Source organism: Strongylocentrotus purpuratus, unplaced genomic scaffold, assembly GCF_000002235.5.
Source record: "Strongylocentrotus purpuratus isolate Spur 01 unplaced genomic scaffold, Spur_5.0 spur5_scaffold_19, whole genome shotgun sequence".
NCBI lineage: Eukaryota > Metazoa > Echinodermata > Echinoidea > Camarodonta > Strongylocentrotidae > Strongylocentrotus > Strongylocentrotus purpuratus.
In genome coordinates this window covers 25,862,109-25,877,507 of record NW_022145604.1, presented here as the reverse complement: position 1 = coordinate 25,877,507, position 15,399 = coordinate 25,862,109, and positions in this window count along the sequence as shown.

The following is a 15,399-nucleotide window of genomic DNA, read 5'->3' as shown; positions in this document are numbered from 1 at the left end:
TATGAAACAAGGGATAGGTTTGAGTTGAATTGATATATGGAACTTGTCTATTATAATTTTGTCGAAATTGGGCACTTTTTTCCACTGAAGAACTAAAGAGATAAAAAAAAACGGTTTGCATTTTTCTTTGGTGAGTGTTTTGCTGAATGTTTAAGCTAGCGCTTACCAAGTCAGGTCTATGTCTAGGCAAAAATGCGAATTTTCAAAAATTTCATTTAAAATGTCGACTGACAGAGAGATAATATTTAGAAACAGAGAGGAAGAGGGAGAGGGAAGTATTTGGACGAGAAAGAGATAGAGAGAGAGAGAGAGAGAGAGAGAGAGAAAGATTTTTTTAAAATCTCTAGGACGTGATCTTGCAACCCCCGAATACCGCACTGAGTATCGAAAGCATTCAATTGGTGAATGAGCTATACATCTTGATTCGCAGTGGATAAAGACGAACAAATTAATGATATTTATAATAGTATGACTTGTCTTATTTTCCAGGGTAGCCTCATCAGTATTAATACTGTTCTTCCTGAGGGCCTGCAAACATAATTATTGCCCCCAGTTAAGCCGAGCTACCATGATAAGATGCAGAAACTGTCAAGAAATTTCTTCCCACTGGTTATCTATTTACTACACATGTGTAGAGAGAGGCAAATGTAGATTATCGTCATGCCAAACACCGCGAATTCAATCAATCTGTACCCTTCGATGAGCGAGGAATAATAACAAGATAGACCTGTCGAGCGTAAAGACATTTGCAAAATCAGCTTAATAAGGGCAATTTAATGACCGTCAACACTACTGGGCCAGAAGGGATTAGACCACACAGCTCATTAACTCAGCTCTCAACTAACATAAGAAAAGGGGATCACGGGGGACCAACAGGCACCGACTGGGGAAGTTCTCTATATAGAGGGAGCAAGTAGCTACAAGTAGGACACTGGGGCTTTAAATACCATATATTGTTTGTCTCATATACATAGCGTTCGGATTACGTCATAGTCCATGGTAGTATGTCATGGTCACGGCTATTGAAATTTCCCTCGTTAGAAAGTTAGAGAGATTCCAAAATCTCATTTGTGCACATTATCGTTGCAGGGGGGTGGGGCGGTTCATAATATTATGAGAGGAAGATTTTGTAACAATAGAATAACATAACAAATCGTTTGAAGGGGGGGCACTTCTGCAATTCTCTGACACAAAAAAGGTTGGGTCGTCATAATTTAGCGGTACATTTTTAGCACAAAATCATCTGGAAAGAAGCTTAGCAGGTTTTCGTAATGCGTTTTAGGCCCCAAATATTCTCTGATTAAAATCAATTTTCAAGTGCTCTTTCGAGTCTAACTATTATGCTGGGGAAATAAACTGCAGGACATTTTCGTTTTATACTTGATATTTCCTCGGATATACAGTATTGGGTTTTGCCAGGAGATGCCCCCATGCTCCCACCCCTCCCCCTGAAATGCCACTGACATACTTCTTTCAACCTCTCTGTGTTCTCTTTCCCTTTCTTCCGTACCCACCTAGAGGGCGGTCTAATCGCCATCCAAAGACATCTTGATTAAAACCGCCTGTACAGAGTGAGTCAATAAAAGGATACCCGTATTCAAACACCGATATCTTAAAAAGCATTCAAAATTTGCTGACATATGCTATAGCGGTATAAAAGTTTATACAGTTCTCTTTAACAATTATGATAGCTGCTCGTCAAAATGCGATTACGGATGACAATGAGGACTGGCTATTCTTTCAAATGAAAGCATGCCATAAATCGCCCTTGCAAGAGATGGATTGTGTTCAGAAGTTGCTTTCATCAGGCGTGGAGGCATTTATTTGGAATAGAAAATATTGAAGCAACCTTGCGTTTACCACCCATTTTATTCAAAGCTTGGGCATCACTTAGGCTAAATTAACATGAATCGGGGAACTGCTACATCTCTCCGTCACTGGATTTTATTGACCAAGGTATGAAATTAAAGAAAACATTACATGCCATCTCTCTTTGACTAAATCTTGATGAAATGATTGCACCGATATTTAGGGTCTAATCTCGGTTTCCTTTTTATGACTTATACTGTAGTTTGAACTTGCCTTTCTTCGGCACCTAGGGGGTGTTTCTTTTAAACGTTATGAACACACCTTCATTAATAAACGAGAATACAATTATGATTATGAGTGAAATCGGAACTCTTGCATCACACGTAAACGCCATGCAGGCTACGCGCTACTTGCGACCCAAGTGTTTTCACTCACAATGCCCGCGGGTTATGCTCCGCATTTTATTCTTCATTATAAACGCGGTGATTTTAGGAGCAAATATTATGACGTTGATGAGAAATCTAACTTGCCGTTTTTATTGTATTTCTTTCCTTTACCATCAAAATATTGGGCGGTTGGTCCCGATTAATACCAATAATTTTGCAGGTGGTTTACAACGAACTCAAATTTGATGACAATGTTTAATTTAGCGTAAAATGGCCACGTATACTTTGAAAACATTGAGAAAGCAGAACGGGTTCATTTCATCGGGGCAGGTCAATTCGATCCGCTATATAATATTGTAAAGATAATTACAATAATTGGACAGACAAGTTATACAAAAGTAACCTCATTTAGCCGATACGAAAATTGTAGGCCAAATAGTTTTCTTCTTAATAAGAGGGAGATAAAGTTTATCCCATCTTCAAAGAGAAATATTTTGAGATTTTGTGATTTGCCCATCTCAAGAACATTAAATCTTCTGATTGCAAAATATATAAATATGGGATATTTCGCCTCAATCTTACTCACATCTGATTTTCCAGCTTCGAAAGTTAGGCTTCCTGTGGGTAATTTCAGTTCGAAAGAAATTTCGGCTAGCACCCAGTAAATAAAGAACCAGCTGGATTTGAACCTGTCATCTATTACTTGTCGGGCAGCAACTCTACCACCAGGCCTATCACTGGTCCATGGCACAGTCACGATGAACTGGAAACAAATACTAGCTTCGAGGCTCCCTGTGAGTAATTTCAATTTGTAAAGAACTTTTGAACTGGGTTATTATTATTTTTTCTTCATTATTATTATTAGTAGTATTATTGTAATCATAATTATTATTATCATTATAGTTATTATTACTATCATTGTAATTATCATTATTATTAGCAGTATTAGACGTAGTAGTCGTAGCAGCAGCAGCCGTAGTAGAAGTCTAAATTATTTTGCGTGCATATTGATTTAATGAATTAGAATTCCTGCAGTTTTCTAATGACATTTGTGGGTGCCTATCATCGGCATATGTTGATGGCACATTATGCAAATTGAATATAATACATTTAAAAAGAACAGCATGATATGATAAACATTGCGTTTCTCCGCACACACGACATTGTTGCGCGCGTAAGAAGACTGTTACCCCGTTTCGCTTTACCTAATGCATTGCCCGGTGAGCGGCTTTTGTCCGAGATGTGCTCAACCATTCAACTTCCACCCGATGAGTTTCCGTGCCCATGAGTGACCCTGCCCCCTTTTGTTGTGCGATGTCGGACCGCAAGCTTGCGGCTGGGAGGTCAAGGGAGCATGCAGATCAGAGATGGGAGAAACGGATGGTGAACTTCGCCTATTTTTCCCCGACCGTCGCGATAGTTATCATAATCATGTGGAGAATCTTTTCTTATGTAAATTAATTGTGAAATAGTTTGAAAATATAAAAGGGGAGAGAGGGGGAGGTTGGATGAGCAGGCCGGGAACGCAAAAGGGTATAGAAGGGGATGAGGAGGAAGAAGAAAAAGAAGAAAGGAAAATGAGAGAACGGGAGGGGTGAGGGAGGGAGGGAGGGAAGGAGAGAGAGAGAGAGAGAGAGAGAGAGAAAACAAAATAAGGGAATGAAGCAGTTGAGAGATGTATATACAGAGAGAGAGAGAGAGAGACAGAAACAGACAGAGATATTAAAGGACTGAAGGAAAAGAGACAGGAATTGATAAAAAATAGATTGAAAATAACATCATGCATAGACGTCAATTAAGTCTTTATTTGACATCACATAAAGAAAAGAGAAAAATTCTTTTTAATGACAATCCACATACAAGACAGAAATTACGAATAAAGCGCTCAACATCAAATGAAGAAGAAAAAAACTTGCGGTTTTCTTTATTGAATAGGGCTTTACAACAAAGTTTAACCGCTACCATGGTTCTACACATTTTGCGGTTTTTAATAGTCTTTTCCCTAATCCCTTCCCTTCCCTCCCTCGTAAACTGACGCAGAAGCCTGCCACTTAGAATGGACAAAATGAGGGGGAGATTAACTAGAACAGAACGCGAGAGGGAGGCAATGCTGGGGGCTATGAGGGATAAATACATGTCTCCGACTACGTTCAACGTCAATCCGGCGGCGATTCCGGTGAGGAGTCGGGCAATAAAATACTTGTGATTTTGACAATGAAGAGAAAAAAAGGCAAACGAAATTAGACTTTAAGTAGCTTCATCAGACGCATGGAATAAGTAAAATAGTTTTAGTCGAGAGCATAATTTATTTATGAGCACAGCACAAATCGTATCACAAAATTGAGGCATAAATATAATCCCGAATGCCGTGAACGGGATTGTAAAATCTCGCACTCCGTGATAAACCTTTAAAAGTGGATGTTTTAATATTCGGGGAACTGCCATAACGTATGGAATTGTTATTCTTTGAAACTATATTGCGTGATTAAGTCAATAAATTCAAAGACCAATAACGGATTTCTAAGAACAGGTTTTAATGGGACAGTGTCAGTAAGGGATCAGAGAGCAAGTGTGTGCTCATAGGTATACATTTAAAAAGGGGAAACCCGGTTCCCGAATTTATTTTGTCTAAAATGTTTAAACCTCATCTGTGAATTCAATGTTGATGATATTTTTTGTCTGCTTGCATAGTGCCGCTCCGTAAATTATGGATTTATTTTACATTTCATCAAGTGAGGAGCTTCATATAATTTACGTGTTTCATCATATTTTCACGGGGTTGATTTTTTTTGTTTTTGACGGAGAACAAGATTTTAGGTATATTGTGGAGGGGGAAAACACATTCTAAGTACGATTAAGGAATTATTAATGCAGGCATTCGTGGCATTTATAAAGAGGATACACTAAAAAAAAAAAAACATTGTTTTATATTATCAACAAATACAAAAATCTCTATATAAGCGCTCTTGCCTTAATGTATAGCTCTTAAGTAAATTTAAACTTAGTAACGCTCTTTGTGCCCGAATATTGTATTACTCTAATTCTTCTTCGGGGACTACTACGACGCCCAATAATGTTAAGTCTATCAGATATCTACATTATTTCTACACCTTGGCCTAGATAGGGATTTGGAGAAAAATCCCCTTGTAAAGGCATTGAAAGTTTGTATTGATATTTGTGTGATACGTTTATGTAAAAGGGGTCTTGAGTATGTATGTTTTCGGTTCTGTGCGGCGTTATGATTCTTACATTATACACGAGCCTATACCTGGAGGGAGTATGTCTTGAGTTTGGCTTATAAATGGAAAGATTGGTTAAATAGTTGCATTATAGTTGTGAAATATTGCTTCTTCTTTTGTTTTTCCGTTCGTCAACGTAATATTTTGATCTGCAATGTTAATGCCATCATTAATTTACCAGAAAAATGATAAATTATTGGGAAAAACAGCCCCGACTGTTTTGTTATCTGGAAATACATCCGTAGAAGTTTGTTTTACCTTCAAATGTTCTCCATGTTCTGGTAGTATACTTTTCATCTCTACCAAAAAGAATATTAAGCGTTTGATAGTCATAATTTGCAATAGCATGCGTGAAATAAGTTGTGAATCTAAATCACTCTTAATATTTTCAGGACATATCTATTTCATGTATGACGGCAGTTTTGCTCTTTTACCGTAATGAAGAGACTAGTTATAACAAAAACACGACCGGGTTTGTTGAGGTCTTCATTGAATGTTGATTTACATTATTATCTTAGGAACATTAACGAGATTTTCCTTTTATCCTGACACTAAATGGCACAAAGGGATGAACACAAGGAAGTCTCGAATTAAGATCACATATAGCAGGAGATATGAGGCAAAATGGTGCTCTAAGAACACACAGAATGGTCGATTCGTAAGAAATTCGAACTATCTTGAAATAATGTTATTTTAACGACATAGAAGAATTAAGGTGATATCTTCTGTGATAGAAGACACCATACAAGGCGTTATAATTCCCACTACACGACATGGGTATTTAAATTTTAGAGCAGCCTTTTCTCCCAAAACTCTTCAGTTTCTTCTTTGAAAATAATTCTTTATTGAAGATAGATAAAAAATAACTTTCTGTCTTTCATCAATGATATATTTTGACCATGTTTGAAGGACAAATAATAAGAAAACCAAAAGACGAATTTTGCAAGGTGGTATTGTTGCGTACGGTTATGCTTACATACAGCGTCAATATAGCGCGGCTAGTATGAGCGCTCTACCTACCCTGCATTCAAAGATACATTTATGTTTCCTACTCTGTGTGTGCGTACGAAACAATAGAAAGTGAACGATACACACAATGGAAAAAATCAAGGAATATGACATTTTAAGCGATAATTTGAGCTCGATTGCTAAGAAAATACAACGAAAATTGGCAAAAAGACGTCAAGCGTAAGTTGTAGGATGCAAGGGTGTTTTCGAGTGCCGATTGGCCCTGTCTGGTCAGTTGTGCGCTCATAATGTACACGTTTGTTATGCATGAGAGGACAATACAAGCTCCCTGTGTTGAATGCGTACAGTATTTCGGCTTTTCGCGGCGCGAGAAGGCAATTTTGTTGCGTCTTTGAGCAAAGTTTTGGCTTCGCGCTCTTCGAAATTACCTTCTCTGATCGGCGTGTCTTTTGCGCCTTGATTCTGGTATCTTTCCTACGCATAGTATGATATGTAGGCTAGCAAAATATGGTGTCTTTATAAAAGGGGCGTGTTTTGTATAGGAAAAGGCGGCAGGGTGACGAAAAGTTCTCGGCCCGGACGGTGCGACCAGAGTTTTTGCGGCGCGCGTTTTGCGTCGCGACACCTGTGGCTCGAATACGCCAAGCAGGTGGGGGCGATAATACTTTGGACTTTGTCAAAGCTGGAAAAGTAAAGAAACGTGTCTGAGCTTGGATTGTTTGCCTATAACACGCGTCTAGCAACTGGGTAGGATGGGTCTTATACTCACTGAGTGTTGAGAAAGACCGCGCCACGCTGACGACTGATGATAAGATGCTATGCACCTGTACCGAGCGATGCACCTCACACTTCAGTCTCGTTTGTTGGAGAGTTCACGCCGAGTATCATTTATGATAATTACGCACTCTGCCCCCACCGCGTACCTCATTTAAATATTCATCCCGCGAGTGATTCAACTTGAGATGGGGACTAAGATTGACGCGTCCTGTCTCAAACTCGCGCGGTGATTCGCTCAAACTTTCAGGGAAAATTCCAAAGAAGATGGAAGATTCAATTATTTGTATTTTCTATCGAAACATCTGCTTTTAGGGTTTGCGATTGGCGTAGGAAAAGTGGCAAGACTCTCTTGTTCTTTGTTCTAATCGAAGTTCATTGTCAGTGACAGGGTAGGAGATGCTGCCTAGGGTAAGAACGAGACATGACCGCCTCCTTCCCCCGCTCCTCGGCCGGTCCTTCACCAGCCAATCACTGCCGAGTGTCATTAGCTAGAGCTACCGCGGATTGGAGGTATAATAATGATTAGCTCGCTGGCAGGTGATGGGGAGGACTTTTTGGCACCGATGTTTTTCAATTCAAGTGTGTCAAGTGCGGTAACAATGCGTGTGGAGGCCGGTACGGGTGGCGGGCAGCCGGCTCGCTACTTCTCTCGACCTGTCGTGTGTCTCCACTGGCTTTACCTCTCTAACAAAGGCGCCTTCTGTTTCTCTCTGTGTTTACTTCAAAGGCTTACAGGAAACCTAGACCAATGGAAAAGTGTGTTTTTATGGGGCAGACGTCATCATCACGAGCTGTGCATACATTGTCAAGGGACAATGGTGGAAGGGGGTAGGGGGAAGGGCGAGACTGATGTACGGACCTGTTAGTCAGGGGGACATTGTTAGTAGTCGGGGGGCTAAGAGATGGAGACTTCGCCCGGACCAGCTGCCCCGCCGTCCCCGACTCTTTTGCGTCTCTCTTCCCTCGCCTTTCCATTTTCAAGCCACTCCTCCCCAGGTGCACATATATGCAGTTAAACATACACAATTTATCAGGAGGGTGTCTAAAGCCTGGGCTAGCCAAGAGCGCGGCATCCCTGATAGGGGTAAGAGAAGGGGGGTAGTTAATGTCTGGCGAGGGTTGTTTGGAGGTCGGCAATGGGGGCTACGTTGACCCTATGTCGGTCAAAGAAAGTGCCACCTGTTACGAATGAACCTGATTTTAATCGACTGACGTCTTCCCGCTCGCCCCTAACCAGCGCTACACATCAGCAGGTGCTTCATTCAAACCTCAGAAATAAATCCCTCATCTTTTAATTTCCCCCTACCCCTACTCATTCCATACCCATCTCTCCGATTCTCTTCATCCGACCTGCGTCCTACCCTGTCTCGACACTCGCCGTTTCTTCTCTAATCCTTTCATCAACCTTTTGCCGAGTATATAATCTTCGGAGCAATAACATATTGGCTTCATAAGCTGCGCGCAAAACCTTTTCTACTTGTATTTAAAATCAATGACCAGGCGTAATCCATAAGGGCAACATATGCGCGCAGGCCGTCTGTCCATCGTTAAACCGTCAAGTCAACATAGGGCATGGTGTTAACAAATTCACTTTAGGCCCCCACTGGCGTTTATCAAACTCCACTGTTTATATTTTCAATATTTTTCTCGTAAATTGAGGCAAAACAGAGGCATTTTGTTTTAATGCTTTTAGCAAACATTGTAGGCTGGCCATCAGTCAGTGGTCATGCGTCACGATGAATTAAGAAAGATGCATTAACCCCAAGCGCCTGGCTAGAAGCCCGCTGTGAGAAGGGGGAGGAACGCCGTCCAAGTTGGTGTTCGGTCAGGACGGAGAACGCTTCCATTAATTCTCAATTTTGGGGAAGGTGCGAAAACGTCAATTTTTTAACATTTCCAAATCCGGGTCGTAAAAATGTGCCACTAATTGAAAGCCGGGATTTAACCAAATAGGATCTATATCAGAAGCCGTTTTTCCAACAAAGCGTACTGCCTTGCTTCGCTGATGGCGTAACTAAATCTACAACAGCCTATAGTCAGCAAAAATAGTTGAGCAGAATTTTTTTTAAATACAATATTGTTGATGCTTTAAGAAAATTGTTTCGGCTGACCCAGTTTTAATAGAATGTCAGAAACATCTTAGCAACTTTTATTTGGCGTTTCCTTTAATATATATATGCATTCGTAAGAGCAATACAAATGGTTAGAATCACATAAAACTGGTAGGGAATTTCATGTTAAATATGAAAAGATTGTTAATTGCCGAATTATTTTCATCACTTTTGATTGAATTTGGAAAGGTATACATTTTTAAGAGATCTTTTTGAGAGATCTGTTAATATATTTCAGATTCACTTCTTTCAAGCAATGCATTAGTTTAGATCAAAATAGGGGGTTATGACGTAGCATTACGTGGTATCAGGCAATGAATGATAAAGGTTTTCCATTTCAAGGCTAAATGAAAGGTGACGAAATGAACTTTACAAACCGATCTCCCAATTTTCTGAAAAGTAAAAAGTATAATCAATATGATTTTCCACATCATAACACCTTTTTTTGACGCACCAATGGTCCATTTACGAGCTTTTGAATATAAGCACCCATCATGCTATACCAGAACACTCAAACAAAGATTATCGAGAGAGCTTGTACATTGTTTAGAATTGTGTTGACGAAAATATAAATTGTACATATTACAAATAAGTCAATTCAACTTTCAAAATATAAACATTCAAGGTGATAAACCGGATGCACAATTCCCCCACACGTTCTCCTGGTAATAATAAAGCTGTTCGAGCAACAGTAGCCTTGTAGTATTGCTTGTTGCCCTGTTACGTAACAGAATATGACGGTATTTCAGACTCTGGGAGTGAAATCGTAGAAATTGTTGATGTCGAAAGAAAGGAAAGGCACCATCTAATTTGAACAATTTCTAAAGTTTTAAAGTTTATGTTAAAGTTTCTTGAATATTTTCATCAAATATAGTAATGTGGTTAATATATACGCACACTACCAAGACTTTAATCACACATGTATTGCGTAATCTCTTTGTATTGATATGACATTAATTAGTCTTTAAGTAGCACTAAAAGGGTGACGAGATTGAGTTGGAGCAAAATTTGGGTTAATTTCTTGAATTTCTTCTCTTTTAACTCTAATTTGAGAAGTGAGAAAATGAAAGTGCGCATGATTTTGCATTTAATAAATCTTCAATTCTTCATACATTTCTTAAGAACCCAATTCAAGGTCATTATTTAATGTTATTCTTTATAATTACGTCATCACTTTTGACAACAGACCGGGTGACGAGGGTGACGAAAATTGATAAATTTGCAGAAAGTCGCTAAAATTGGCAATCGGAAAAAAGATTTTGATGATCAAAATTGATTAAAAGACGCATAAAATTTCATCACGGATCGAAAAAACATGTTTGCTCAATAACAGACATAATCATCGCATGTTGTTATTTCATTATATTTTAAGTTTTCATTAAAAAATTGCATGATGACGTCATACCATGTTATGCAACCACTTGGGTGACGAAATGTAGAATTTCCGTGAATTCTGCAAATCGCCCGATTTCGAAGATGGATTTTATGGGTTTTTTAAAGAAAAAATCCTAAGGAATAATGCAAAATGTTGCAGCCCAAACCGACCATTTAGATTCGAATCACATCCTATTTTGTATGTTTCCATACCCTTCGATCACTATAAGCTGAATCATAGAAGTATTAGACAGGGAGACGAATGTCCGGATATTTGCTATCGACTAATACAAATATGTTCTTCCTTTTTCAATAAATATTTCTAAACTTTTTATTTTCAAATGTTCATCTCAATTTGAGATAGCTGAGGTTTTAATGATAGCCTCTTTCTTAATGTCTCTGTCGGTGATTTAAATCCACCACCTTCCCCCTACATATATTCGAATTATGCAAACAGTATTTTCTTTTGTGATATAGGGTGACGAAAATTCGCCTTTGTTCATTACTATCAATTTATAGAATGTAGCGGAAAAAACCTTTAACAAACTTCGACAACATTTAATTCATTTCTTCCTGGGAACGTTCTTTCATCATTCTGCTGTTCAACCATCCATCTCATAACAGGCGATATATTTTGACAGGCCCCCTATCATTTTCCCTATTCACCGATTACGCTTTCTTCATGTGTACCGTCAACATATCGTAAATCTTTGATGAATTGTTGTTCAGTCAACCGAATCTGTTATTCACATGGGGAAAATCATATTAAGTATTACTATTGAAAATGTAATTGAACATTACGACTGGTTCTCCCAAATGTAATTTGGTTTGCAAGGGATGGCAGACAATTGGATTTTATTGCACATGGTGGCTTTATATGGCTTGAAAAATGACTATGTGTGCGTCATTTAACAGATGATACAACTATGCACTAAATATCTCACAGAATACTTGATTTGGGGGTTTTAATAAAGGAAATTCTGGGATAAAAATCCGGCATGGAATTAAGATATCATGTGAAATTGATCATCATATTGTGTCGGTGCATTACGCACAAATAAGGCAGTATTTAAATGCTGAATTCACCTTTTATTCATCAATCATCCAATCGCTGCAGACATCTGGACTATTGGATTCAAAATCGTAATCCTTATGTGAGCATTCGATGTGATTTTCAGGAGCTGCTTTATTTCAAAGTTTTACTGAATGTTCATTATTTTCAATACTAAAAAACAAACATAAGCGTTGAAAATGTAGAACAATGGTGGCTAGACGAAATGTGTCCTGCTTATCCAACACAACGAGAGCGCTTTGTTGCCGGAAAATACAATTTTAACATCACATTCAAGCCCATCAATGCTAACAAGGCGGGGAGGCATCAAGAAGAAAAAAAAATAGATGATGCGACGGCGGTTCAATCTTCCCATACAATATGTTTTCGGAACATGAAATGGTTTGCGCTTATTTTTCTTGTTGAAAATGCCCGCCATCATCTGCCTAAAACAAGCAGAGACACATGTGTACCATTTGGTTACATGGGATCTCACTGTATTACTCCTCGATATTGTCTGTTTGTTTTGGAAAGGAAAATTTCGCCCATCCCGCCCCTGCAGGGATGAAAGTCGATGATCATGTCGATAAAGAGACTGCAGAGACAGAGACATGCAACTCCCCTCCCCTCTCCCTCCCTCTCATTCTTTCCCTTTCTCTCTCTCTCTCTCTCTCTCTCTCTCTCTCTCTCTCTCTCTCTCTTTCATGCGGCGCGTCAAAGGGGGTGGTGAGCTGAATAATACTGTTTCAATCCCTTCTTCAAACAAAATAAATCATGCTCTATTCTGTCGTCGGATCTATTGAAAATGGAATATATGGAGAGCATTGATTGCGCCAATCACGGTATTTCAACATTGAGCGTTCGGGTGAAGGGATAATACATGAGAAGTTTGTATATTGGTGTTGGGTAAACGTAGACTACCTATATGAGGCGAACGCTTAGTGAGGGAGTCCCAATTCTATTTATATGTCTATTTATCAAAATATATCTATCCATTGATTTATCTATCTATATCAGATCTTTATCTACCCATATATCTAGCCATTCTCTCTCCCTTTCTTTCTCTCTCTCTCTCTCTCTCTCTCTCTTTCATTTTGTCTTGTCATATCTCTGTCATTCTCTCTCTTTAATTTTCTCTCTCTCGCTCTCTTTCTCACACACACACACGCACTGTCTTACGCTATCTCATTCTGTCTTTACTTATCTCTGTCATTATCTCTCTTTAATTCTCTCTCATTATCTCTCTTTAATTCTCTCTCACTCTCTCTCTCTCTCTCTCTCCCTATCTCTGCCTTACTCTGTCCCACATACACACACACCCAGCTTCATATTATCCTCATCTACCCATGTCCCTCTCCATCCTTATCTTTCTAAAAGTTGTAGTTACATACTAAGACTACGTCTACATACTAAGACTGTTACGGAAAACTCGTTAAGAACCAAAACTTGGTTAAGGACGAATCCCTCTTTAAAAAATACTCTGTTCCCTATTTCACCCCTCCCTCCTCCTCCGCCCGTCCATCTATTTACCCTCATATCTCTCCCAGCAACACTCCCGTTGTTAACATCATCAATCATGACCCATCTCCCCAGACACCAGCCGTCGATACCCAGCCCCCACGTCCTATCAAAATTTGATTAACGAGAATAAACTACAGATCAAAATACAATTCAAATCAACAAGCCATGGCATCCATACTGGTGATGATCATGAAGAGTGTTTTATAGCAGACTTGTTGCTTTTTAAAAAACAAGGGGTGTCGTTATTTTACTGGTTTATTAAGATATCATTCAAATCATGAAGCCATTTATATGATGAACAAGGTGTGTTAATGCTTTTTTAACATCTTGGCAATACTTCTCGCAAATATTTATTTTCAAAAACATTCAAATAAAACTTTCTTTCTTAAAATATCATATAGATATTACCTGCTAATTTCATCTTTAAGCACTAAGATTACTCCTGCTTAACACAAATCACAATTACTGTCTTTTTTATTTTTATTTGGGAACGCAACATAACTGGAATAGATTAAAGAGATTCTGTATTTGAACATGTGTTTGAAAGGAAATCAGAGAAAAGGGTAGAACAAATGCAACAGAAAGGAAAAGTACTGATACAACGAATAAATGATAAAGGAATCATTTCATTTTAATTTGAAAATTTAACTGATACGTGACGTTATAGTTACCTTTTTGTATTTGTGTATGCTTAACATTCTATTGATTTTAAAGATCTTGATATGAAATAAATGCTCTGAGGAAAAAAATATATATATACATTGATGTCTCTGTAACGTTCAGACAAAATCGCAAAAAAAAAACAAAGCACCTGAAGGAACAATACTTAGTTAAATGAAATAGGTGAACCGGTCATATCTTATCATCTCTTCTGTAATAAGAACAATACGGTAGATTTAGTCTTATATCTTTATTGATAATAATTATGTGTAATATTTATATTATTCGTCACTAATCAATGATAATCAATAGACAATATGTAATACATGCGTATAATTTAGGAATCATGTCATAAATTTTTTTATTCGAAACCAAAGCATAACTATTGGTTCACTTGTGGAAAACTGTAGCAACTTTGTTGGTACGGAAATTAAACAAATATGGACATAAAACAATACAAAGAGATGGATGGGAAGCCTTGCAGTGACGAGATAACGGCCGGATAATGATAACCGTGGTGGTGGTGGTGGTAATCGTTGGGGTGGTGGTGATGATGGTGATAAGGATGGTGATTGTGATGGTGATGGTGATAAGGATGGTGATTGTGATGGTGATGATGATGATTAGGATGGTGATGGTGATGGTGATGATGGTGATGATAATGGTGATGGTGGTGGTGGTGGTGATGATGATGATGGTGATGGTGGTGGTGATGGTGGTGGTGATGGTGATGGTGATAATGGTGATGATAATGGTGATGGTGGTGGTGGTGCTGATGATGATTAGGATGGTGATGGTGATGGTGATGATGATGATGATGATGGTGATGGTGGTGGTGGTGGTGATGATGATGATGGTGATGGTGGTGGTGGTGGTGATGATGATGATGATGATGGTGGTGGTGGTGGTGATGGTGATGGTGATGATGGTGGTGGTGCTGATGATGATTAGGATGGTGATGGTGATGGTGATGGTGATGATGGTGATGATAATGGTGATGGTGGTGGTGGTGGTGATGATGATGATGATGATGGTGGTGGTGGTGGTGATGATGATGATGATGATGATGGTGGTGGTGGTGATGATGATGATGAGGATAATGATGATGATGGTGCAGATGATGATGATGGTGGGGGTGGTGGTGGTTATGATGATGACGATGGTGGTGGTGGTGGTGGTGATGATGATTATGATGATGGTGGTGGTGGTGCTGATGATGAAGATAGTAGTTGTGGTGGTAGTGATGATTATGATGATGATGGTTGTGGTGGTGGTGGTGATGATGATTATGATGATGGTGGTGGTGGTGGTGGTGGTGATGAAGATGGTGAGTGTGGTGGTAGTGATGATTATGATGATGCCGAAGACGAAGGCGATGATGAATAATTATGATGTTAGCGTCCGTGATAATGTTAAAGATATCGACGAGGATTTCAGTCTTTTAAACCCAACTCACAGATAAGGAAAAGCTCAGTAATTTGCACACCACTCCCCTCGCGATT